Here is a 24,327-nt window from a genome sequence, read left to right as displayed (position 1 = left end):
AACAGCATGGGGTTTCCTTCCTTTCCTTCCTTTCCTTCCTTTCTTTGCTTTTTAATGTAGAGAAGTGCCTGGTGGTAGTCATTACATTTGTAATTGCAGTGTTTACTTCCTACGAGGTATGAAATGAAACAATAGTGAAATCTATAAGGGCTTTTGGACTATTTTATATGATATTTGATAGGAAATTTCTGTATGCTGCTCAACTTCGACTGATTACAGATGTCTTAAGCTGGGTAATTTTTAAAAGAAACAACTACAGTTAGTCTAGGTTAAGCAGGACTTTTGCTTAAACAAATGAGATTTTTGATGAGGTTGAAGCTGTGAAAGAGAACCTCTGAGTTTTTGAAAGTAGTGAGTTTTTCTTCCTACATAGGCAGAATTGGCAATTGGCTTTTTTTTTTGTGTAACTAAATTGATAAATTGATTACTTCTAATAACTCATGTTTATTGGAAGGTTTAATTAGTCATGTAATTTGTTGGAAGTACATGTGCTCATGAATCAGTGCTGCATTACCAAGAGTTTTCTATGATTTAAGTTAAAAGATTCTATTTCAGTTCAGATTGTGCATGTGCCCCTGGAAATTATTATTTAGAGAAGGCAGCTGCCACAAGAAGTTTTATTTGTGTTCCTTGCAATCTCTGATTTAATCCAAAGTACCTTTGTGCAGGTTACGCTTTGTTTTACTAAAACAGCTGTGATATTTTTGGATATCATCACCATTGGCATAACCTTCTTTGACCTTTGCTTGTTTTCTGGTCATTCAGAAAATTTTTATATCTCAAACACAGAACTCACAATAGAGGTCTTTTTCTCTCTGAGTTGCTTGCAGGGAGGCGAGTCCGTTCCTCAGGGTTATCTGCCTCTGACTATAACCTCTATAGCTAGCAGATCAGAATATACCACTGAGATAGAGATGTAATAATGCCTAATATTGGAAAAAACAGCAATTTCTTTTGCATTAGAAAAAGCTGATGGAGAGTCTTTTAATATCTTGTCTGAATGAGTTGATATTCTTGAGAAATGGGTGGCACTTGTTTGGATAAAACCTTGTTAGTATAACTACCATGTGTCTCCTAAATATACTCTTTAACAAAAAGAGAGATGGTAAGTAAAATAGAGTAGTTCTGAAATTGCAGAACAGGTATAATGAAGGAGAACTAATATAAGGAAATTATTTTAGAAGTCAGTAAAAATGCTATAGAAACCTAATAATTGGTAGCATTTAATTTTAGGGCTTACAGTTCCATATTATTCCTGGTGAGAATTTCTACTGGTGTTTTTCTGCTACACACTTGACCTATTGCTGAAGAGTCTCTAGGAAAATACATCTTGATGGAGATTGTCCATCTGTGAAGGAAGATGTGTGATAGGAGAGGTGGGAGGGAGTGAACAATTCAGTTTCTTGGGGTTTTTTTGTGTTTTTTTTTTTTTTTTTTTTTCCTATTTTTTTTTTTTTTTAGTTTTCTTTTGGTTGGGCTGGGTTTTGGATATTTTGTTTTGTTGTTTCTCCTGGTATTAGTACCTTTGTGGGTGGAAGGTGAGAAGCAAACCACGTGCTTGGATGGCCTCTCTGAAGGTTAAGTTTGGTTCCTGCTTAGTTATTTCTTACACAGCAGGCCTGTAACAGGGATTTGTATGTAAGTATTTGCAGGTATTTGGCAGCAAATTATTTTAGTGAGGGGTAGGGAAAGCAAGCATCTGGGAAATGTCAAAGCTATTAAAGGTTTTGGCAGGCCAGCATCCCCAAAGCCTGCCATTTGATGATGAATAAAAACTGAGTTTTAGAGAAACAGCCTACAATATATTATTTTACACCTAGGGATAGAGCAGGCTGTTTCTGATAAAATATGTACAATATCAACAATTTGTTAAAAATTACATTTCAATTGCAAACATGACAGGAAAGTCCACCAGGTAAACAAAACCTAGCATATATTCTCAGAAAATCAGATGTTCCCAGAAGTACACAATACCCACAAATATATTCTTTATAGCTACTATTTCCCTGACACTGACTGTTTAGAAAAGTATCCTATAACAAGTCACTATCAGCATGAGGTAGGTCTGAGGTTTTCTTACATTTATGGTAGTGTGAGAATGTCTGCAGTGATAATGGTAATACACTTAATCCATGTCAGTGCCCCCTCACCCTTTTTTCCCACTTGATTTGGTCATCATCTGTACTGATGTATTTCACAATGTAACTGCTTTTAAAGTTGCTATTTTTTCACAACTTAAGAATATAACTGGATTTGCATACTCATGATTTGTTAATCTCTAGAAAAGCATATAACTTTTCTGTGCTTGATATATTAAGCCAGAATTTTCAGTCTGCAGGGTCTGTTGTACTGATCTGCCAGTGACAGGAAATTAACATTGCCTTGCTTCACAGGGATTAGGTGTCTACCTTTCTTCTTGCCTTTGCTCACTACTCCCTCTCTCATCTTGCCTACCCCACCATCTAATTACCCTGCAGGTACAGGCCTGTGTGATAACAGAATTGAGATAATCAATTGCTTGAGGCATAAGGTGGCAGATTGATATGCAGCAATCTAATGGACAGATGTGTTGATGCAGTCTGCTTTCAGTGTACATCCACTGAAAAGGATCTGAGGAAGTTAAGCAGCCTCAGAGACAGAGGAAGGGAAGATACTGTTATATCTTTGTAGTTCCGTGAGCTGCTCAGACACTCTCTTAACTTTGGGGATGGCAGAAAGAGGATGTGAATCCATTTAGGAATGTATTTATTTGTGATTTGGGGAATAAGAAAAAGATTGGTGGTGTTAGGTTTTATATATATAAACCTGTAGATCTTAGCTTTTTAACTTTCAGTCTTGCATTAATTTACTGAAAAAACATGACTTCGGTAATGATATCTTTTAAGTCTTGACCATGAAACAAACAAACAAACAAAAAAAGCAGAGTAGAGGGCATCCTTTTTCCTCTCCATTTAGTCAAATCTATCTGCTTGCAGATGGACTGAAAAGGTGATTGTAGACATCTGATTTTACTTTCAGTTAAAATGCTGTATTATGGTTTTTCTTGAAGGATAATTTTAGTTGAGGAAACTATGGAATCTGTGATGTGAGTTTGAGCTATTTTCAATACAAGGAAGAATGTACATTAGACCATATACAAAATTTTCAGTGTACCATACTACCTTGCATACCATGTCTCAGATTCTATGCTTTGTAAGCACATTATTGTTGATCAGTAGAAGAAATGTATTTACAGCTTCTTTTTAGTTGAAGTAAAATGGACGGCTTTCCTTCTTTCATAGGTCTTTCTGTACTTGTTCTTTTTCTGCAGCTAGTACTACTAAAATTCTTTTGAGGAGATAAGGTAAAAAGAAATCACTAGTGTCTAATTGGATGAAGGATATTTATATTTGTGTAATATTGCCTTGTTGGATGCCAGAGTCTCTGCTGAAATATTTTCTATATAAGTGTTTCTTTATGCCATATGCACCTTTTATCTTTTGGCAGACAAAAACGTCAGATTTTTGCAAGGCTTCTTGGTAGCCAAAATAGGACATTTTTATGTCCTAATCACTTTATTAATCTCAGTTAGTGCATTTTGGGACCTTATTTTATGCACTCAGGTTTCCATATCTCTTGGTTTAGTGGTTCAGCAAATTGCTGCAGTTAAAAGTTGCCGGAGCTCACCTCTAGGTCAGGGGTGGCTCCGTGTGGTGGAAAAGTCTCTCCTCCAACCCATGCTTTCAAAGAAAGACTCAGTAGTCTTCTGTTATCCGGTCTCAAGGTAGTTTATTGCATGTTATCTAAAAGATTTTCTTCTTGAGCTGCTGCGATCTGCTCAGGCAAAGGCACACACACACCCTGACATCCTCTCTGACTCCCCTCTTCTTCTTCTTTCCCCCCGCCCAGGGCTGATTCTATCTTTTATATGGTACATTATGTGTTAAATGTTTATAGTTTTTCCCCAATGCCTATTACCTATATTAAATGATGCACTTCTTTAAACCAATCTGTGAGTGCCAACATCACCAAGAACATGGAGGTAAGGAAGAAGAAAGAGGGAGGACAGGGCAGACCCAAATCCCTCCATCTTAAAACCTCTGACCCCCATGGACAAGACCTAAAACCCCCCTGTACAGCACTCAAAAATTCTTCCCTCTACTTTGTGATTACTTCTACTATAATATCTAAACTTTTGTGACTTCTTGTTCTTCCTTCAAGGTTGGTAAATCGTTCCGTGGTTCAAATCCAAAATCACAGCTGTTTTCAGCTGCTTGCCAGGGTCTCAAATGCTTCTGACCTGGACCTGGAACATCCAAAAATGTCTGAGGGACATTTTGAGTTCTGACAGAAAGTGACCCAGAGAACACTTTGATCTGACTTGCCACTTGTTCACTGGCGAGGATGAGGAGGGCCCAGAGAGCTGTGTTCTGCATTCTGCACCTTCTTTCATGCTGCTGGCCAGTGTCAGGATGCTGCTGTTGCTTCTTGTCCTTGCATAAGTGGCTGCATCCTCCTTCTCCAATCCTCTGGCAGCAGTAGTGTCAGTAGCTCAATCCACTGATATACTGAGGTTTTTTCCTGTGTCAGGGCTGTGGCTGTGTTTGTAATGGTTATCAGAGATAGCCTGCTGCTGTTAGAGAGGTAAGTTGGTAGTTTAGCAACATAGGGGGAATTGAGGCCAGCCCACTGTGAAGAAGGGGGTTAAAATTGGTGTTGGAATCTGAGACTAGACCTCTGTGGTAAATAATCCACTATTCAGAGAGCCAAGAAAAGACAGATACCACAACACTGTGTTTGGAGTGCTTATCTGCAATCTGGAAGAAAAGGTGAAAAGGAGCTTGAAGGTGAGCCTTCCACATCAGAGGACAGTGTACTGGCTTAGAGGTCTTCCAGTATGTCTCTTAGTATGCTGTACATGCAGATTTCTCCCCTTACTGCTTCAGTGCTTTAGTATGAAGAGCAATTGCTGTAACAGAAGAGACTGAGATGTGCTCAGGTCAGGCATTCCTGACTGTTTTATACCAACCACAAGTTAGTGGATTACTCCATTAGAGATTTCTTCCAGAGCTGGATGGTCTGTAATGCCTAGCTTTAGCAGTATTGGGTTCTGTACCACATTATGGGCATCCTTGTTTTCTGCCTCTCACGGAGCTAGTGGAGAGGGAGACATGATGTGTGTTCCGAAGTCTGGTGTGATTTTTACCGTAATTGTAAATTAGTTAGTCATGGAAATACAGCTTTTGTGCATGCAAGCTTTTGATGAATGGTTGATAGTGACTTGTTACAGGATACTTTTCTAACAGTCAATGTCCTGGAAATAGTAGCTATAAAGAATATATTTGTGGGTATTGTGTACTTCTGGGAACATCTGATTTTCTGAGAATATGTGCTAGGTTTTGCTTACCTGGTGGACTATCCTGTCATGTTTGCAACTGAAATGTAATTTTTAACAAATTGTTGATATTGTATATCTGTCAGGTTATGGGTGATTTTCTGTTTTTTAATTTATTATATATACATGAAGAAACTTTAGCTGCCTGGATTTTTGTAACAAACTGTTCCCGCTGGCTTTGATGAATGTGTTGTTACCTGATTATAGCTAATAAACACATACACTGTTGTAATGGTCAAGAAATGAGAACCTGGGTCTATGGTTTGATTAATTGCTGTTGATTTTAGTATGTAATCAATTTAATTTGTGCTTGAAAAACATCTTAAGACACTTCCTTCAAGAATACAAAATATTTCACTAAGTTAGAAATAAGTAATTTCTGAGGCATGCTATCTTTTTTTTCAGTCATTCAATTATTTTTGCAGTTATCAGCCACACTCAGTCTTTAGCATTGTTTTTATTGTCAGTTGAGATGGATTTGATTTGGAAGATGAAAAGTCAATTACAACCTATTACTGCAGGTTCTGGGAAACCTGGCATTTCTAGTGGCAAATTCAATAGGTTAGAGTGTTTAGGATCAAACTCTGGGGTGAAAATGTAGGGGTTATTTTAGTAGTAGACTGGATTTTAAATAATGAATGTTTGGATTAGTAGATTTTAGTTGAACCACTGAGACTGTTATTAGCCTATTTCCTAAAATTTCTCTCTGTCCTCTACTGGGGCTCTGGTCTAGCCCCAGTATTGGATTTTATTTGATCTGTAAGGTTATAAGCATCTAAAAACCACCCACTATCCTATTATAGCAGCTCTTGCTCTTTGAGTAGGATTTGTTGAAATAAAACTGGCTTTCAAATATCAGCCATATTCATGTTTTAGAAGTACATCTTCAATCTATAAGTAAAATAAAGCACATAAATATGGGCAAGTCTTGCATACTTTCTTTATGACTGTGGAAACAAATGACTGACAATTCTGTGCTTTTTGTAACTTTGCAGGTATTCCCTTTCAGCAGGTATTCAGCAGTGGCCTTGCTGCAGTTGATTCTAGATGTTCTGTGTTATTTTGAAGGCTTTTTTTGTTCTGCAGTAGTTTTTGGATGCTAGTATTCTTTTTGTCTAATTTCTTTCTGTCTTATATACTGTGGTTACATAAAATATTTTAGTGCTGCCCTGCTGCTCCTTTGCCTGCCCGCCTTCCAAAAGTATATTTAAATGTGTAAGCTTGAATCTTATGTTAAGATTTAACTGTCTATATAAAATTATGTATGTGTTTCAAGACACTTAATGATGGGGCAGAGGAGGAAATAGTTTTAATTCTGACTTGACACTTAATATTCTTGCTTAGAGTTCTTGCCATTTGCAGATTAAAAATTCTGCCTTTTCAGTATAATATTTTGCTTTGACTTCTGTACTGCATTCTGGAATGTGCTTAATTTGTGATGTTTTTTCCCCTCTTCCCCAGCCTTGATAAGCACTGGACTTTTCTCCAAGGAGTAGCTTTGCTGAAGCACAATAGTTTTATTGTTAGCATTGATAAAGTGCATAATGAAATTTATAGCTCCATCTAGGAAATGAACCTCTAGAGGAGTTATGCCAGAAGCTACTTAAAACTCCATTCCTCAGGAAGTGCAAGAGTAGCATGTCAAAAGCTTTTAGTTTTAGTGGAGAGTATTCTTTTGTTTAATACCTGCTCTGTCTGTTGTGTAAAGATAATTTGAAGAAAACAAATTTTAAAAAGTTGCAGTTTTAACTTTTTAATTCTATGTCATTGAAACATTTTTACTGTTCCCTGTGTGTATACATGCTGCTACTCTATTTTATTTTGAAACGCAGATGCTCATTCTGCCCTGAAAAGAGAATGTTGTCTTTGTATGTTAGGATAATAAAATGTATCAACAAGCTGACCTTTACTGAAAGCTGGAGACTACTTAATGAGGCACTCCAGCTTTCATTAAGGTCTGCAGGAGATTATATACCACTTTACCAAGAAAGAGGATTTGAGGGCTAATTGGGAAAGAGTGGCTGTGTTCAGCTCTGAGATCTTGAATCTGCAAGTACAGAACAGTACTTCTGTGGAAATCCAGGACTGAAGCGTTGATTCTTAGTCTAGTTTAAGACTAAAAGTTCAAAATAGTCAATGATCATGTGGTGCAAGATCACGTGTTGCTAGAATAATAGATAAATAATCAGAAAAATCTTTGAGAATTGTTTTCTAATGGCTTGTGCTCATTTGTGAAGAAGGCAGCTGCTAGTTGAATTAACTTCATATAAAAGATCCAGTTGTCCTGGTGTGCCTGTGGGGGAGGCGCTCATGCTGGTGCGGGTGAATGTTTGGAGGAAGTTGCAATCCAGTGGGAGACCGGATGGAGAGAGGGGTTCCCTGCTTCCAGGATGGAGCAGCCTGTCCTTGGAGGACTGCGCCCCGTGGAAGACTGATCCACACTGCAGCAGTTTTGGGAGGACTGTTTGTCTGTGGGAGGGACTCATGTTGCAGTGGTTTTGGAAATACTGCTGCGTGCGAGATTGGAATCACATTGGAGAAGTTAATGGAGAGCTGTTTTCCATGGGAAGGAACCCCATGGCCTCACAGGGGAAGGACTTCTCTCCCTGAGCAGTTGAAGATCTGAGGTTACAAACTGACCAAAACCTCTGCCCCCTGTCTCTGTGCACTGTTGGTAGGAAGGAGAAAGGCATTGGGGGAAAAGAAAGTGGTTTTAAGGACTTATTTTACTTCTCATCATCCTCCTCTGATTTTGTTAATAATAAATTTACTTTGTACCTCTAAGTTGAGTCTGTTTTGCCCTTGGAGTATCTTCTCAGCTCATGAACCCGGAGGGTGAGTGAGTGACTTCCATAGGTGCCTGGCTTTTGGCCAGTTTCAAACCATGACAGCATTCTGGGTAATCATTCTAATTTCAAAGACTTTAACTTTTTGCTCTGGGAGGGACTAGAGGGATATAGTATGTGTGGATGGGAGGTAGTGAACGTTCCTGAAGGGGATTAATTTTGGGGTGACTTAGACACTTTGATCTTTTCCATCTTCAGGTTGGCTTGTTTTAGCTTGCTAATATAGGGATAGCAAATTCCTGCATTCCTTTTATGTTTGGAAAATTGCTTATAGCCCACACATGACTCTGTAATTGGGAAGAGATTGTTCATTCTTGCCTGCTGGAAGACATTTCTCTGCTGACACGGAGTTCTAGACTAGATAGAGGGAATGCAAGAAGAATGTAGATGGGAAGCAGAACTACACAACTCCTAAGCTACAACTCTTGAAGAAATTGACACTAGTCCAGAACAACATCACATATTCTGCAGGGTGAGGGAAGTAAAATTGCTCAGTAGCACTCGGAGCTGCCTCTGTAATATTTGGTTACTGTGTAGAAACTTTAGTGATGTTTTTCTTGTTTATTTCAAATTCAGACCTCTTAAATGTGGGTAGAAGGGATCATATACATAGACAAGGGGCTGGTGATAGCAAAATTTATGCTCTGCTTCTCAACCAAGCATCTTGAAGACTGTTAAGCTTGTTCTCTGTTGAACATGTATTGCCCTGCCTCCTCTCAAGTTGCTCTTTTATAAGTCAAGATTTTCTAAAAGAATGAGGATTTTCTTTGCATTGTATTTTCTCAGAATTCTGCTTGGGTGTTTATCCTTCAGATAAGATAGCACTCATCGGGTTACGGGGAGATTTAATCCCTTACCTTTTCCCCACCCTAGAAAATATTTTCAAAAGTTTTTTATGTGCGCATGTGTCATTTGGAACGTTTCATCTCTCTGAGGGTATTTATTTCTTACTAAGATACAAGCTAGCAGCACATGAGTCAGAGTCCTGGCATAAGCTTATAGATTTTTTTAGTGGAATTTCCCCCAGTGTTGCTTCTACATTTAGAGATTTTTAGGAGTTTGCTTTGGACTGGGATCACGCTTTGATTATTTTAAGATCTTGCAGAATTTTGTTCAGAAATGTGTTTGACAAAGGCCGTGTCTAGGATGAATAAATGTAGTCTCTCCAGATTTGATTAGATGATTTACCTTGATGCTTTTGTAGTTTGTGGCTCATTCTAGGTGCATTGGGGTCCTAAGGAAGGGATATTAAGCGCTCTTCTCACCCACCTCGCAAAGATCTTTTTAAAACAAACCAGGGGCAGTTGAAACCTCCTGAACTCACAGGGACTGTCACCTGCTGGTAGCTAGGCCTCTGCTAACAGGAGATTGTGTACTTGGGGTTAAATTTGAGTAAACTGAATAAAGCTTTTTTTTCTTTTTTTTTTTTTTGTTTGTTTGTTTGTTTTTGTGTTTGAGAGACCTTGGGGGATATAGTAGTGTTAGAAAAATTAAAATTAAAAGAATTGACAGTTCTGCCATCTGCTACCATTTTTCAGGAGCAGTAAGTGGTTTCTAGTAATTGAATTGCTTTCTTAACAAATGTCTCTTTAAGAAAAGAAGCTGATGACTAAAGCAAGTTGAGTGAGTCAAAGAACATAAACTGCAATACCTGTAAAATTTTTTTTTTTTTTGAGGACTGTGTTAGTTAGATACTAGCACTTATTATAGGAGGACCTTTGGGGGACCTTGGAGGATAATTTTTTGTTGCTGTCTCTGTGGAAATATTTGCTTCTAGATTTAGATAGGGCAGTCAGTGGTGAAGAGGAAGTTTTAGCATAGGCCATGATGCAAGTAAGCATTGCAGTAGATGATAAGCTATACAAGCTTATGCTGACTGGAATGCTTCTAAATGATGCCATGAGTTGGACAACTATGAGTCTAAATTCCAGGTCATCTGATTCTGCTAGAAGTTTTTAGTTAGATGACCTTGTAGGTTTATCTTGCTTTCCTGAGAGTGGGCTTATTGGAACATTGAATCTCAGTTCAGGCAGCCTGATGGTTGGAGGATGCTTCACATAAACCAAGAAGTCTGTAAGGGGTTCTCTCCTTTTCACAAAGCACATTCAGTCACAGAGAGACAGTTAAACACAGCCATCCTTCAAGCGGCAGCGTAATAGAAAGATAATAAATTTTCTGCAAAGTGTTACTATGAGAAAGCGTATTTAGTCTGAAGACCTCTGTCGGTACTCACAGCACCTGCAAACAGTAAGAGCAAAAAGAGCATCTGTATTTTGTGGTACAGAAAGTATACAATTAATAGATTGTGTATATGTGCATATTTATCATGGTTGGGTGAATAGAATAGACTAGTTAAGGTTATAAAATCACAGAATTTGTTTTGGCTTAAATTAATTCTTAATTAAAAAGAATTTTATCACTTATTCTAAGAAAAATACTTTATCCTTTATTTGCTTGAAAATGTTATTTCTTTGTTAAAAATTTCTGCACCGGTATTGATGTGTTCTATCAGCAGTAAATTTTGATTTCCGGAGTTCAAGCTGCTACCATATATAAACACAGTATGCTTGTGACTGTATGGAGGACATAGAGACAGGTTGGAGTTTCGGATTCCCATGGTGAGCTATGGTTATTCAAGGTTGTGGAAGAATAACTGGAAAGCAAAAAGGTGGACAACTAATTGCAGGTAGGGGAAGGTGACAGTTGCAGTCAGTGTAATAACAGGCTGTGCATTGAACTTAAGCTGAACCTAACATTGGCTGTCTGGCATTTTGCTTTCCTTTACACATTTCCCCCTGTGCTGCTCCTCTTCCTTCTGCCCCCTGTAAAAAAAAATCATACCTAGTAGGATCTGATACAGGTCTGAAAATATTTCCTTCAGCTCTGCTAATAATATTGGGAAGCTTTTTCAGATGCTTTGGTAAATATTTTTATTTCTCACTTAACTGTTTTTTTGAGGTACAGAGGAGTATGTATGTACTTAGAGCATATCTGTGGCTGTGTAGGTGTTAAGTACTATTTAAAAATTGTTTTAGTGAGGGGAAAAGGGTTTCTAATTCTAGTGAAATAGTTTTGGAATTTGCCCTGTCAGTTAGTAATATTTCACTAATTGAAGCAACCCTTTATTTAAAACAGGCTCACAACAATCCATCTGGAGAATTGGCTCATGGACAAACTGAGGTATGTTCACTCATCAGCAATTCAACATATTTTATATGCTGTTGTTTCTTAAGTAATGCTTTTAACTTGGAAGAATGTAGTCAAATCTGTGCATTCCTTGTGGTTTCTCTACTGCTGAGAGTTGCAGCTTATAAAAAATTTTACTGCCTTACAATCTTTTGTGGAGTGAAAATTAACAGACAAAACAAGCATGTAGCCACTAGGCTCTCTGGCTGTTAAGTTTGTTTGGCAACATTAAGGCATTGTAAATTTTGCTGAAAGAACATTATGAAGAGGCAGGTCTCTCTTTTCCCCTTTCTCTTCTGTACACTTGCTTGGGAGAACAAAGTGTATTCTGACTCTAGTTTGCTCAATATCCTTACATGTGTTAGTAGGAAAGTGAGTTATTGTTTGGAAATTCTGCTTTTCCTGTAAGGGAAAGGACAGGGCCTGTGTTGATATATACTGACAGCTGAAAAATGTTACAGATTTTCCTGCCCTAAACTGCATTATGAGAAGAAAGTCACTGTCATGGTTTGACACTGGCACAATGCCAGTGACCCCATGAAAATGCAATCTCTCAATTGAATGCTGTGAAATGCAATCGAGAATGGAGCAAAACAGGCCCAAGCTTAATAACAGAAAAAAACTTTATTAAGCTACTACTATAAAAGAAAGAAAGGAAGAAAGAAAAAAAAACCCCACACACAAAGATCAAAATTAAAACCTTGCAAAGCATTCCTCCTCCCACCACCCAACTCCAACAAACCACAGTGAGACACAATCTGGACCCAAATCAGATTTCCACCCTCCAGACAATCGATACTCAGTCCACTGAGGGAGAGAGGAGCCTCTCCTGTGCCACAGACCCCCCAAGAAACACAGCTGCCACATCCTGTGCTTCCATGTCACACATGGCACCGCCCGGAGAAAAAGTTTGCCATGGTGACCTTTCTCCTTTCCATGCACAGTGCTCTCACCACCAATGCATGGATGGACAAACTGCTTTTAGGGTTTTTTTCCTTTCAAGGATGCCTGCCAAGAGGGGAGAAAAACAACAGTTCAGTTTTTCATTTTTTGGGACCACAGTCCCCCCCATGTTCCCCTGGGCCCGGGGGTCCAAGAACAGAGATCTTCTCCTTCTCTGAGGACAGGGGGCACCACCACAAACCCCCTAATTTCTCTGTTCACTCCACTTCTGTCTTTTCTCAGCTGAAGCAGGTCTCTTGGCTCACTGGCATCCTCCTAAAATGCAGTCTCTCTTGGAGGAGATTAATTCTGTCTGTGGCTACCAAGGAAAAAGTCTAGCCAAAAAGCCACTCCTTCACCCTCCCCCCGCCCCCCCCCCCCCCCCCCCAATCTAGAATTTCTCCTTCTAACATCCCAGGGTCCAAGGTGTCCCTCTTCCTCTCTTTCAAACTGAGGAGGAGAAAAATTTCGCAAAGCTTTCATTTCTCAAGGAAGGGTTAAAAGTCCGAACTCTCAGGATGGCTCGATGCCCAGATTCTCCTCTTCTCCTTCCCCGTGGTGAACTGCTGACAAAACTCCTGCTGTCTCTTTCTCTCTCTCTCAAGGGAGAGAAACTCTGTGGGGGGGAACAGAGACATCACAGATTTCCTCCACCCTTCCATCTGCAGGGGTCCAGCCCGGTTCCAGTCCCCTCCACCCTTGGGCCCACCTCAGTCAGGCCATGGGCCTTCCCCTCCCCACCCAGCCACGGGCCAGGCAGGGGAGAGGCTGCACTGCGGCTGACCGGAACCAAAGAGAGCGAGTTCTCCTGGGAATTCTGCTTTTAACCCCTCTGTGTTCTCAGAGACGTGTCTACATTTAATTGGTTAATATCCAAATTGACCTCTTCCTTCCGGAAAAATTATTTTTCTGTGTCAAACCACGACAGTCATGTAATTCTAAAAGGTCAACTGTAGGGAATGCTGTGCTCCAGGACAGCTTTGATGAATGGAGATGAGAGATCTCTGAAGGCTGCTCTTAGGATATAAAGTTTATTAGGGCTGGTGAAAGGTCTTGCTTGGAGCTGCTAGACACAGCATGTGGCAAGGCCTGAGGGGATGGGGGAGGGGAGAGACAAGGGGTAGAGAGGATGCTCTAGGAGAGGGTGGAAGTTCCAAGAGGGGGGAAGATCCAAGAGAGCGTCCAGCCCCTCGGAGACCCCTTATCAGAGGGCTTCAAGGTGGGCTGGAACAAGACTTGAGCCAATGGGGTCACAGACACTTGATGTTTCAGGGAGGGTTACAGGTGTGGGATGAATCATACATTTTGGGGGTTGAGGTGGAACAGTCCATTTGACTTTTGGACCTATCTGTAGGTCCAAAAGCTGGCTACTGTCCAGCCAGTAGGGGGGATTGTTTTCATCCTGGCTGTACTATTGTAAATCTTTTGCCAGGCAATTATATTTATCCATCCTTTCCAACAGTCAACATACAAATCTTGAATAGCTAACTGTACACTTGTAGATGGTGTTTTCCCAATACTGCAGAATCTCTGCTTGTTCTTAGTTGCTTAGTTTTGTCAAATAGCTTGCTGCTTGTTAAGAAGTATACTTTGCCAGATAAAAATATTTTGATATAGTAAAACCTCTAACCATCTGGCTTTTTGGGTGAAATCTGTGAAGTGATGAAGACGTTCTAATACTTTTGGCTGGACTGAGACTTGGTAGCTTTTTTTTGAAAGATTGCTTCTTCATTAACAGATGATTGCGGACACACCTCAGGTTTTGAGAAAAAAATGTGCTTTCCCTTCACAACGTTTATAAAAATGCCAGCCTGCACATCTGCCTTGTCAACAGACCTGCAAACAAACATGTCCAGGCAATAAAGATGCTTCAGAAGTTTTAGTTTATTTCAACAGCAATATTGATATACTACAATATTGATATACTCTGTAATAATTAAAATGTTACCAAAATAATTGGATGTCAAAACTAGCTAAGCCTTTTAAATAAGCATTCTGTGGTCTCACATGTTTTTTGTTATTAATTTCCACGAAATTTCAGATTTTGGCAAGTGTGTCATGTGACTATTGCTTTTGTAAATTGCTGTTAGAAAATTACTTTGTTTGAAGAATCTGTTCTAGAAGTGCTTTCTGGTTTTTTTTCCTGTGGGGCAGAAGGAGTAGTAACTGCTCTGATAATGAATGAAACCCTCTAAAAGTGCAATAATAAAATTTATCCTATGATAAATTAGAAATTATGAAGGCTTTAAAGGAAACTTGTTTTCTGAGAAAAGAGTAAAAAAGCAGAGTACTTTTCCAGTGTGCCAATATGAAAGTACTCTTGGTGCTACAGATCTGGATGGAAACCAGAGATCCCTGATGAAGTGATACTGATGAGATTGGAGAGTATTTGATAAGAATAAGGGTTTGTGGAGCTTTATTGTTGGTAGAAGGAATAAGTTGGTGTTTCAAGTGGATTCTTTGGGCCTTTGAAAAGGATCATGAAAATCAAGTTAAGCATGTGTCTGGGTGAGTTTTTCTTTACTTGCAGTAATAAGAGATCCTGATTTCAGTGCCAGAGAAATAACTAGGATAGCTATTTAGAAATTTAAAGTGTGTAGTTTTCTGAGCCAAAAGAAAAGAGCAGGTTAGTTGAGTTAAGCAACAGTTGCATTTTGTTTAATTTTCTTGATGTAATAGTTTAACTATTTGTCCTTGGGTGAGTGTCCAGGTTAATCAGCTACAGAGCCGCTCCTGTATAATAACTTCATAAATGTCTCTTGTGTTTGATTTCCTTTTCCACAAGAGCTTTAGGTCTTGTAGCTGAATGTGATCCTTGTACTTATGCCATCTTACATTATTCTAGTTCATTCATATGGTAGAGGAGAGGAATTGAAGTTCCAAGCCTCAGTCCAGTCGCAACAAATATTTTCTTAGTTGGATGAGAACATAGAGTGATCCCAGTTGGTTGCAGCCTGCATTTGTCAGTGACCTAAATTGATGAAATTTGTCAAGATGGCTATTTTCTTGTACTCTTGCTAGAGATCAACATTTGAATGAGAATAGGTAACTAACTGAAAAGGTAGAGACCATTTGGAAAGTCAGGCAAGGGTGTTATCCCATCTCCAGCCTGTGACTGGTGACTGTGAAAACAATTATTAATAAGGTGGGGTTAAGGTTAATGTAATTAAAATTCTTTTATGTATAAAAATCTGAGGTTCAGCAGAAGTAGGTATAATTATGTTTATTAGCTTGCTATTGATGCATTCTTTTACCATAAGAGGGTACACTTTGGTGCTAAATATTTCTTAACATTTGCTCTCTCAAATAGAGGTAAGGTTGAACCTGACATGGCAAGTGCTTTCCCTTTCTGTATGGCAGAGTGTGAGTGCATCTTGTGCTCAGCATGTCTGCCAAAGTCTGAACAGCCTACTTTCCTTAGTACTGATTGGTGTACCAGAGTGTAAAGGCTGTTTAGAGATGGAAGCAGTGTGCAGATTGGAAGAGGAGCCTTATTTTGCTGTTTGTCACAGTGAGCAGCAATGTGTCTGTTACCATCATGCGAACACTGATTCCTCCTTAGCATTTTTAAAAATCATTGTGCATCATGAAAATGTTGTTGTAATATAAATTATAGTTTTAACTAGAAAGTTTTGACAATAGTGCTTGCTGGTTTTTGTTTGTTTGTTTTTTTTTTTTTGTGTGTGTCATTCATGTTCTTCAGTAAAAAATACAAACCTACCTTGTACCTGCACTATCTCAAAGTTTCCTCTGATTTGCTTAGGTGGCGAGTGTGGGTTCTGTATATTATCTGTGGTTAGTAGCAATAAAGGGAATATGATCAAGGCTTTGATCCAGTATACTGCTTTAACAAGAAACACTTGTATTCAATGGTTAGTACCACCAATCTTGTATTATCAAAAATAATAATAATTAAAAAAAAAACAGAAAAACCCCAAAAAAACCCCAAAAAACCCAGAAGGTATGCAAAACCTACAGTTCCAAGTAGAGTGTTTTTCATCAGCTTGTGTTTTCAAAGACCACACAGGAACACCAGGAAAAATACAAAATAAATGACTAACCACCAGTTGTCTGCTCTCTAGTGAAAGTAAAGAATTTGCATCCCAAGCAGGATTATTGAGTAAACATTTCTGAGTTTTGGAGTGACACCTACCCTATAATTTTTTTTGTAGAAGTCTGTGTAATACTAGTTAGATTCTGTTTCCTGAAAATGGTTCATTATAACTTGATGGAAAAAAATTGTCAAAGCTTCAGTAAAAGAGCAGGAAAAAGTGAAACTAGATGTTATGAAGGAAATTAAGCTTTACCCAAAAGTGCATAATGGAGATTTTAAGTTTCCACATGAGGTTTGCTCCTGCTTCCTAAATTATTGAATAAAAAATTTTGTAAGCAAAAAATGTGGAGTCCTTGGGTTTAATGAAATGCAAAAAATGTTTCTATTTTAAGTTGTTATGTAAAATATGTTGGTTTAGATTACTGTTTGGAATAGTCTAAAATAAAAATAAAAAGAGGAAATAGATAAGGAAATAATTCCAGGCATACACATGGAGTGTTGTTTTCAATATGAGTTACTATCATTAGTGCAGATGGTAATCTGTATGGGATTGCTTAACTAGAGCTGTTTTCACATCAGAGCAGGAGTGTTTGGAGTACCATTGCTTCTGACCTAGAAGAATAATTTGAAGTACCTGCTTTGGTGCGGGGAGTGAAGGTATGGAGTGAAGATGTTTTGGCCACAGATGCTGGCTTGCACTCTGTTCTTTGCTTAGTGTAACTCCAGCCTTTCAAAGTATAGCAACCAGGTAGACTTCATGCAGTCCCTAATACTGTCTTTGTGAGTAGGTCTTATAAGCCATATTGATAGCCTTGGTTAAAATGAAGTAGGTAAATAAGGATATGTGTGGGGAGAGGAGGAAACTGAACTGAGATTACCATTTCGTCATCCTGCTGAATACCTTTAATGAGATCTTCCTGCAGACATGGACAGAATGATATCTTCTGCTTTTAAAGATGTAATGGTCTGACTGATGGCCTCCTTGATAAATGCACTTTCAGTGTTTATGCTTCCTTAGTACAGCAGCTGCTGAATGCACATATATATGCACTGTGCAGCTGTCAACTTCCTTACCTCTGTGTCCTTCTATGCTGGATGCTGATTTTTTTTCTGGTGGATAGTGGGTAGAAAAGATACATCTGTAAGATATATCTTATGTTCTGCACACATTACCAGCCTGAAGTGCTACACTAGAATATGTATTAGTGTAGCACAATTGCCACAAGCAGGATTGTTAGGGTAGGAGAGAAAACTCAAGCTGTGAGCCTAAATTAAATGGGTAAAAATATTCACTGCATTAGTATCAGTAATATTTTGTCAACTTCTGAGTGACTGATTTAGTGACATACATCTTCAGTCCTCTCAGCTGTTTTTCTTCTGACCAATGTTCTGACACATAGCTGCTTCTGTCTGTCCTTTCTCTAGTGCAGGTCTGACCTCTTCTTTTGCTTTCTCTCTTTTCTCTGCAGAGTTTGATAAATTTCCTGGTTATTCCTTTTTAGATTGTTCCTAGTTGTTTCCTTGGTTGATTTGCTAGTTGGGTTTTTTTGTGATTTTTGTTTTAAATTATTGTTTTGTTTGTTTTTGTTTTTTTTAATATCTGGTTCTTACCACATCAGAAATCACTACAAGAGAGCTCTTGGTAGCTCTTTGGTATTTGGCCTTGTAGCTGCATTATGCCACAAGAGGGTTAGGTCATGCATTGCTGCAGTCCTTTGTTGCTTCTGGAAGCAATCTCATTAGGGACTGTCAAGACAGAGAGAGGAAACATGTAAACTCAATGTGTTTGTGTACCTGCAAGAATTCATCTGCAGTGGGAAAAGATTTTTTTTTTGGAGATTCTAAGTGTAAGATGATTTTAAAAAAGCCAGTTAGCTGGCAACATTTTGAGGGTAGATGCCTGATGTATCTGAATTTTAACTTTTCTTATGCTTTTCATTTTATTTTTCTGTAAACAGAAGATAAACCAAGTATGTTCAGTTATGTCCTTTTCCCCCCTGTTATTTAAATACGTGAATTCTAGTCTTCAGCTGTGTAGTTCTGACTGTGTGAGAGTTCCCATCATTATGTAGTAAAAGCAGTGTTACAGTCTAAGAGAAGACAAGGTCAGTTCAGTTAACAAAGAAGAAAAATAGCCATTGACAAACAATGAAATTTCATGGAAAGTGAAGAATAGTCCTTTGCTACTTTCAAACATTTCTGTGGTATTTTCCCATACAGAACAAATGTTGGCTTGCCAATGAGATGGGGATAAAATATACAAGTTTTTCAGTGTCTGGAGTAATGATTGTCTTAATGGACTGCCCATCTGTCTCCTAATTACTATTCCGCTTACACAGATGCATGAGCAGTGGAAAAATGGAGGTGTTGAAACAAAAATGCAAAGAAGTGATGAAATGAAAACATGTGAGATCTGCTGCTATTTTATGTGAGGAGTGAACCTCAGGCTACCCCGTTTGTTCTTGTTGGGAGGAGTGGAAATGAACTACTGCTCTATACAGGTGATTGATTCATAGGGGTATTAGGATAAAAGAGAGCAGTGAGGATTTGGCTGAGAGAAGCAGGAAGGTTGCCCAGTGTGTCGCTCTGCCTCCATTCTGCTGGGAGGAATGTTAGACTACTAAAGGGCATGCATTCAGACAATCCTGGGTACTGTTTTTCTTCAGTAGGTGTTACCCACCTCTGTGCAGCTCTGGACCTATTATTATGGGCTGAAATCTCAGCCAAAATCATAAGGGGAAGAACTTTTTGGAAAATTGCAAACATGATGAAGTTTCTATTTGTTGTTTAAAGTTGGAGGTCGTCAACTTCAAAGTTTAGAAAGGGAAAAGAAATTTATCTAATTACCAGTCTTTTTCAAACACTTTATTCTCTTACGCTACATTTGCATCCTGTAGAAATAATTTTTCAAAGAAAGCTGATAGTGCTTTGTCTCAAGAATTTAAAATGATGAGAAAAGCACCTGCGATTGATGAAGGACCTAGATGGTCTAGATAAAGGACCTCCTCTGAGGTGGACTGTCTACAAAGGACAAATGCGTGTGAAAGAATTGTACATGAGACATAGATCTCTTATTAGAGAGCAGTGCAGTTGCTGTTATGTTTAGTCATGGGTCTCTCTGGACAAGTCACTTGGTAGGGTAGCTAAGGCTCTGGACCCGCATTCCATAACTCAGTGCAAGACTAGATTTGTTCTGCTTCTCTGTGGCATCTTGTGCTGCCTTGTGTCTGGCTTTTAACTTATTCAGAACTGTAAGTGAGAGAGCTCAGGTGAAAAGCTTTGTGTGTGAGGGCCAATACAATTTTCCTTTCAAGCTACCAAGATGGTTTTTTTTTATTCTGACAGCAGGAATGAGAAGCAGCTATGTCTGGAAATCTAGATCTAGAGAGCTAGGCTGTATGAATAGGCTGTGGAGCAAATTTATCATTTTGAATTGTTAACTTGAAACTTTGAATCATGTGTGAGATCTCAGCCTGTATAAAAAGCATGTGGTGGGGTTATGGAAATGGTCAAGGGGATGGAACAGTTGCTTTTTGGGAAGGAACTGATAAAATGAGGACTCTTCACTTTGGTTTTCCAAAAACATAAAAGCTGTTGGGTAGGTTAGCATACACAGCAAGCTATGCAGTCCCACAATGCAGAAACTAGTAAGCATCAGACACAGTGGGAGTTTAAAGTGTACAAATAAAAATACTCTAAACAAGGAGAATATGACTTTTTGGAGCATTCTGTTGCAGAATGTTGTGGGGCAGACAGTACCAGCATGTTCAAAGCAAGGATTTGACAGAACTAGTGGGAAATGGGTCCGTTAGCACAAACGGGGAGGATAGGTCTGTGATGGACCTTCTAGCATGCATGTACATGCAGGAGCATGAAGGGAGTGGGACACAGAAGAGACAGAGCTGGCTTGCTCTGCTTGAACAGTGTGTTTCTGAAAACCCAATTAAGTACTTGTGTGAAGGAGGTGGATGTTGTGCTAACCCAGTACAGCAAAGTTTATGTTTTGAGCCATGTTTTTTGCAGTTGGCTGTTGATACATTGAATAAACATTGAGTGTTGGTGCTTTTAACTTCTGACTTTTTTCTTTAAATCTGTATGGCTTGTAAGGTCACTTGGACAGAAACTTGCTTTTCAGGGGCTGTTTTTTTTTTTTTTTGGTTGGGTTTGTCTCTTTGTTAGTTTTTTAAAAGTGTTTAGGTTTGAAACCCTGGTACCTGGGCAGAATTTCTTATTAAAATAACGAAGACCTGGATCTTTAGTTTGAGAAACTACAAAGGCCTCTGCTACTTGAAAATGTAACACCAAATATTTTCAGCAAGCTGGGAAAAAAGTACTTTCTGTCATTTTATGTTATTTTTTGGCCCCTTATGCTTGTACAGTAAGGCAGTCTTATACTACCAAATTGCATATTTTTTTTTTATTTTTGACATGAACTTTACTCAACTGGTTTGGCGAGACATTTTTTTCCTCACTAACTTGTGAGGAAAAACTTCATGTGCTCTCACTTGAATGAAAAGTCGGGAGCAGACTCCACTTGGAGACATATGGCTGATTCAGGTTGTATGATCCTAAGTCATAGCTCTCTTCTCTAGCTTGGTCTACTTGTTTATCTTTCTGTGAAACATCTTGAATGAATGAGGAGAAAATGGGGTATCTATAACAAAGACTCCATTGTCTTTGAAATTGCTCTTAAGTTCTTTAGTAATAGTGTTAGTAGTATAACTAGCCACTTGTGTACGTTTAGGATGTGTGTGTAAAAATAAAACCATATTTTTATACATACATGCATGCATACATACCTACATGTATATACAGCCAGAAATGCCTTATTTCAGCCAGTGTAAAAATACTTTGGTGTTCTAATTGTTTCATCACCATCTCATATTCTTGTCATTTAGCATAGGCTCTACAGTATTTATATATTCACTGGTGGTACTTGTGGAAGTACTTAAGTGTGCATGATAGATTGAGTTGATTAGCCATTTGGTTAAAATATAGTGCTACTTTTGAAGCAATAATATGTTTTCCAAGAGACTCTCATATGAGAGCTGCAGGGAGTCTCATATGCCAAGCTCTTTGCTATTTCTGGGAAATTCTTCCTTGTATTTTCATATTATCCTTGTGTGAGACTTTTGACATAATCACTTTTTTTAGTCACCAAGAAGTTGCAGTCAGCCCTGTTCTAAAAGCCAGGTTTAGAGGAGAGATGGACAATATATGACTTGGTCTGTATGCACAGTAGGCATTCTTAAATATTTTTCTGGAAATGAAACCTGCAGCAAATGTGGAGTACTTGTTCAGGAGGAGGAAAATTAAAACATGCTTTTACTGCGTGAAGAGTAGAGAAGCTCTAAACTATTTTGTTTAATCAGTATAATACCAACTGCTGTATTCTGGGAAGCTCTGTCTCATCATTATTTGCTTGAGGAATGCTGATTATTGGAAAGTTTGGGTAACCTGAAGAGATTTTATTATTTGATTTTTCCCTGGGATCTTTAAGTAACTGGGCAGAAATCATGCAACTTCTGTGATGTATTTCAAGGAAAGAAGGAAGAGAGGAAGTGGAGAAGTAACAATGAGCAAACTTTACAGAAAGGGCTGAGAGATTACATTCCTCTGTTTGGTGTGCTGTTTTTTTGTTAGTGATATGGTTTATTTATATAGCTTAGTTTTGCAAAGGTTTCCTTTTTTGAACTGGAGCTAAGACTTTTCATGAAGACTTCTTTCAGTCATCTCTTGTCTGAACCTTTCTTTTGGAAACACCTATGGACATTTCTTTAGCTGATAAAAGGTGTTGAAATACCTATTCTGCTCATACAATGCTGTCCCCTCCCTCCATGTATTTAAAATAATAGTTGTAAGCATTATATAATCCAGTGGATTTAAAGCTGCCTTGGAGTGTAGAAGAATGCACAAGTAGAGTCCTAGGAAATTGCAGTATAGGTTGGTAAGTTAGAGGATAAAGAAAGGAATTTGTATGACCACAGGTGGGAAGTGAACAAAACATATTTTTGCTTTATATGATTCTGCTGTTATGCTAAGAGGCCATGTAGAATTCAGCAGGACTAGAGTCTGCCATAGGGAAAGTTAACAGGGCTTTGTATATTTATAATTTTCCTGTAGCTGGAATGTGACATGGATTTTTTTTACAAGTTTTGGAGATGGAGAAATAATGTGCAAAGAGGTTTCGGCTACCTTGTCAACACAGAGTAACACCTGAAATAAATTATTTAATTTCAAAAGTGTAATCATTTTATAGTCTCTTATGGAGACCAAAGATCAAGACTTAATATCTGTGTTGTTACCTTGATGTTTGCAAGCATTTGTTTGTTTTAGTGCATCCAAGGTATAAAACTAAATTCAAGAGAATAATCTTTGCTTTGTGAAGGACTTAGAGATTTTTCTGGACATTTTGGGAAATTCTAGTAAATACAAGTTTCAGTAGGCTAAGCATTTCCCATTTTAAATAAAAATGGTACATGTGCATTTGAAAATCACTGTGTTGTGTGGTATGCTGGGTAAATGCAGAATTCTGTTTTTTTTTTTTATGAAATAAGATTATAAAATACACAGTGGTAATTATATCTTTAAGTAAGATATTCCTTTTAAAGGGTTTCAGCACCTATATACATTCAATAATGACTAGTAATAATACTATAATAATTGTGGTCTATTGGTAGATGCAAAACAGTTTAGTAGAAAGATGTACTTTTTATTAGACCAGATCCCTCTTTGCACTGTAGTTTTGGTTCTCCAAATAGTACTTGCAGTATGGAATTCTACCAGTTGTATAAGAAAGAATCTGTTTTGTCAATAGCATTGATAGCTCGCAGATTTACTTGGGTAGGTGCGACATAGAACTAGAGTTTCCAGAAGTGATGATATTTAAATGATTCTAGGTACTGTTGTGATTCTTTGAACTTGTTTTGGAGATGAACAATTTAATATGTGTGCCTTATGATTAAAACAGGAAACTCTCATTTCAGCTCTCAGCCATTTGGGTGTTGACTGTTGAAAACAGTAGCATATGGACTACCAAAAATATATAATAGCCTAACACCTAGATAGTGACTGGTATGTTTTATGATTTTTGAATAACTAAAATGAAATTATTAGCATTTGTTACAGAATATTAAAAAATTATGAAAAAATAAAATTCAATTATCAATTATTTCTTACAGGAGGCTTATTTTCTGATTTCCAGAGTAGTTAGTCAGCACATAGCTTAAATTCAGGATTTTTCTATGAGTTTTTTTTCCTGACTACTTTCTAAGGCTCATGATTTCTGCACCCATCAGTGTATGTAGTTTCATGTTGTAATTGAGACAGTCACAATACAAAGCAACACTATTTTCAGAAGGCTTCAAACACAGTTTTACTATAGCATGCATGCTTTTTATACATTCTTACAAAACTCATAATTTTACACCTTACCCATTGTTCAGGAAAGACAAACAAGATGTTTATTGGAATAGACTGTTGCAGGTTTCTCTTATTTACCCTTCTTTCTTTCTTGGTTTCTATGTCAACAACCCTGGTAGAAAATTCTTTCAGGAGTAAACATGGATCCTCTTATCAAACTTCTCTCTGGCTCACAGAAGTCACTGTAAAACCTCTTCCACAGTTTCAGATAGTTGGTTGTGTTGTGTAAGACTCAGCTGGTTTAAAGGACAGGTGTCTGCTAAGGAAGGTGGGAACTTCCCTTGGAATGGAAAATGTGACCCTCTCCCCTGCAAATTATTATAACTTTGGACTGAGGCTTTCAGACAAAGATATAGGGAAAAGAATAATAGTTCTTTATTAGTGTATATATATATGTATCTGTATGTATGTATGTCTGTATATATGCACAACAAGGAAAACAAACAACCACAGTGGAAGCAACAACAAACAGAACCAGAAACCCAGTACCACCCTGTAGGAAC

The 24,327-nt window shown here is 38.2% G+C and overlaps 1 protein-coding gene across 27 annotated transcripts in view; it reads left to right on the top strand.

Moving 5' to 3' along the window:
• Window positions 1-24,327, top strand: part of TNS3 (tensin 3) — a 186,414-nt gene that overhangs the window by 1,417 nt on the left and 160,670 nt on the right. For 24 of the 27 annotated variants that reach the window (XM_085571626.1, XM_085571623.1, XM_085571624.1 and 21 more), the window contains one exon: window positions 11,356-11,400. The exons of the other annotated variants lie outside the window; for them this stretch is intronic. The gene's annotated coding sequence lies outside the window, so the exon portion shown is untranslated. The remainder of the gene's footprint in view (window positions 1-11,355; window positions 11,401-24,327) is intronic. 27 annotated transcript variants of the gene reach the window in all.

The sequence above is a fragment of the Lonchura striata genome, chromosome 2, assembly GCF_050655825.1.
Source record: "Lonchura striata isolate lonStrDom1 chromosome 2, ASM5065582v1, whole genome shotgun sequence".
NCBI lineage: Eukaryota > Metazoa > Chordata > Aves > Passeriformes > Estrildidae > Lonchura > Lonchura striata.
Note: the sequence above shows the minus strand (reverse complement) of the source record. Positions and strands in the feature narration are given on the sequence as shown.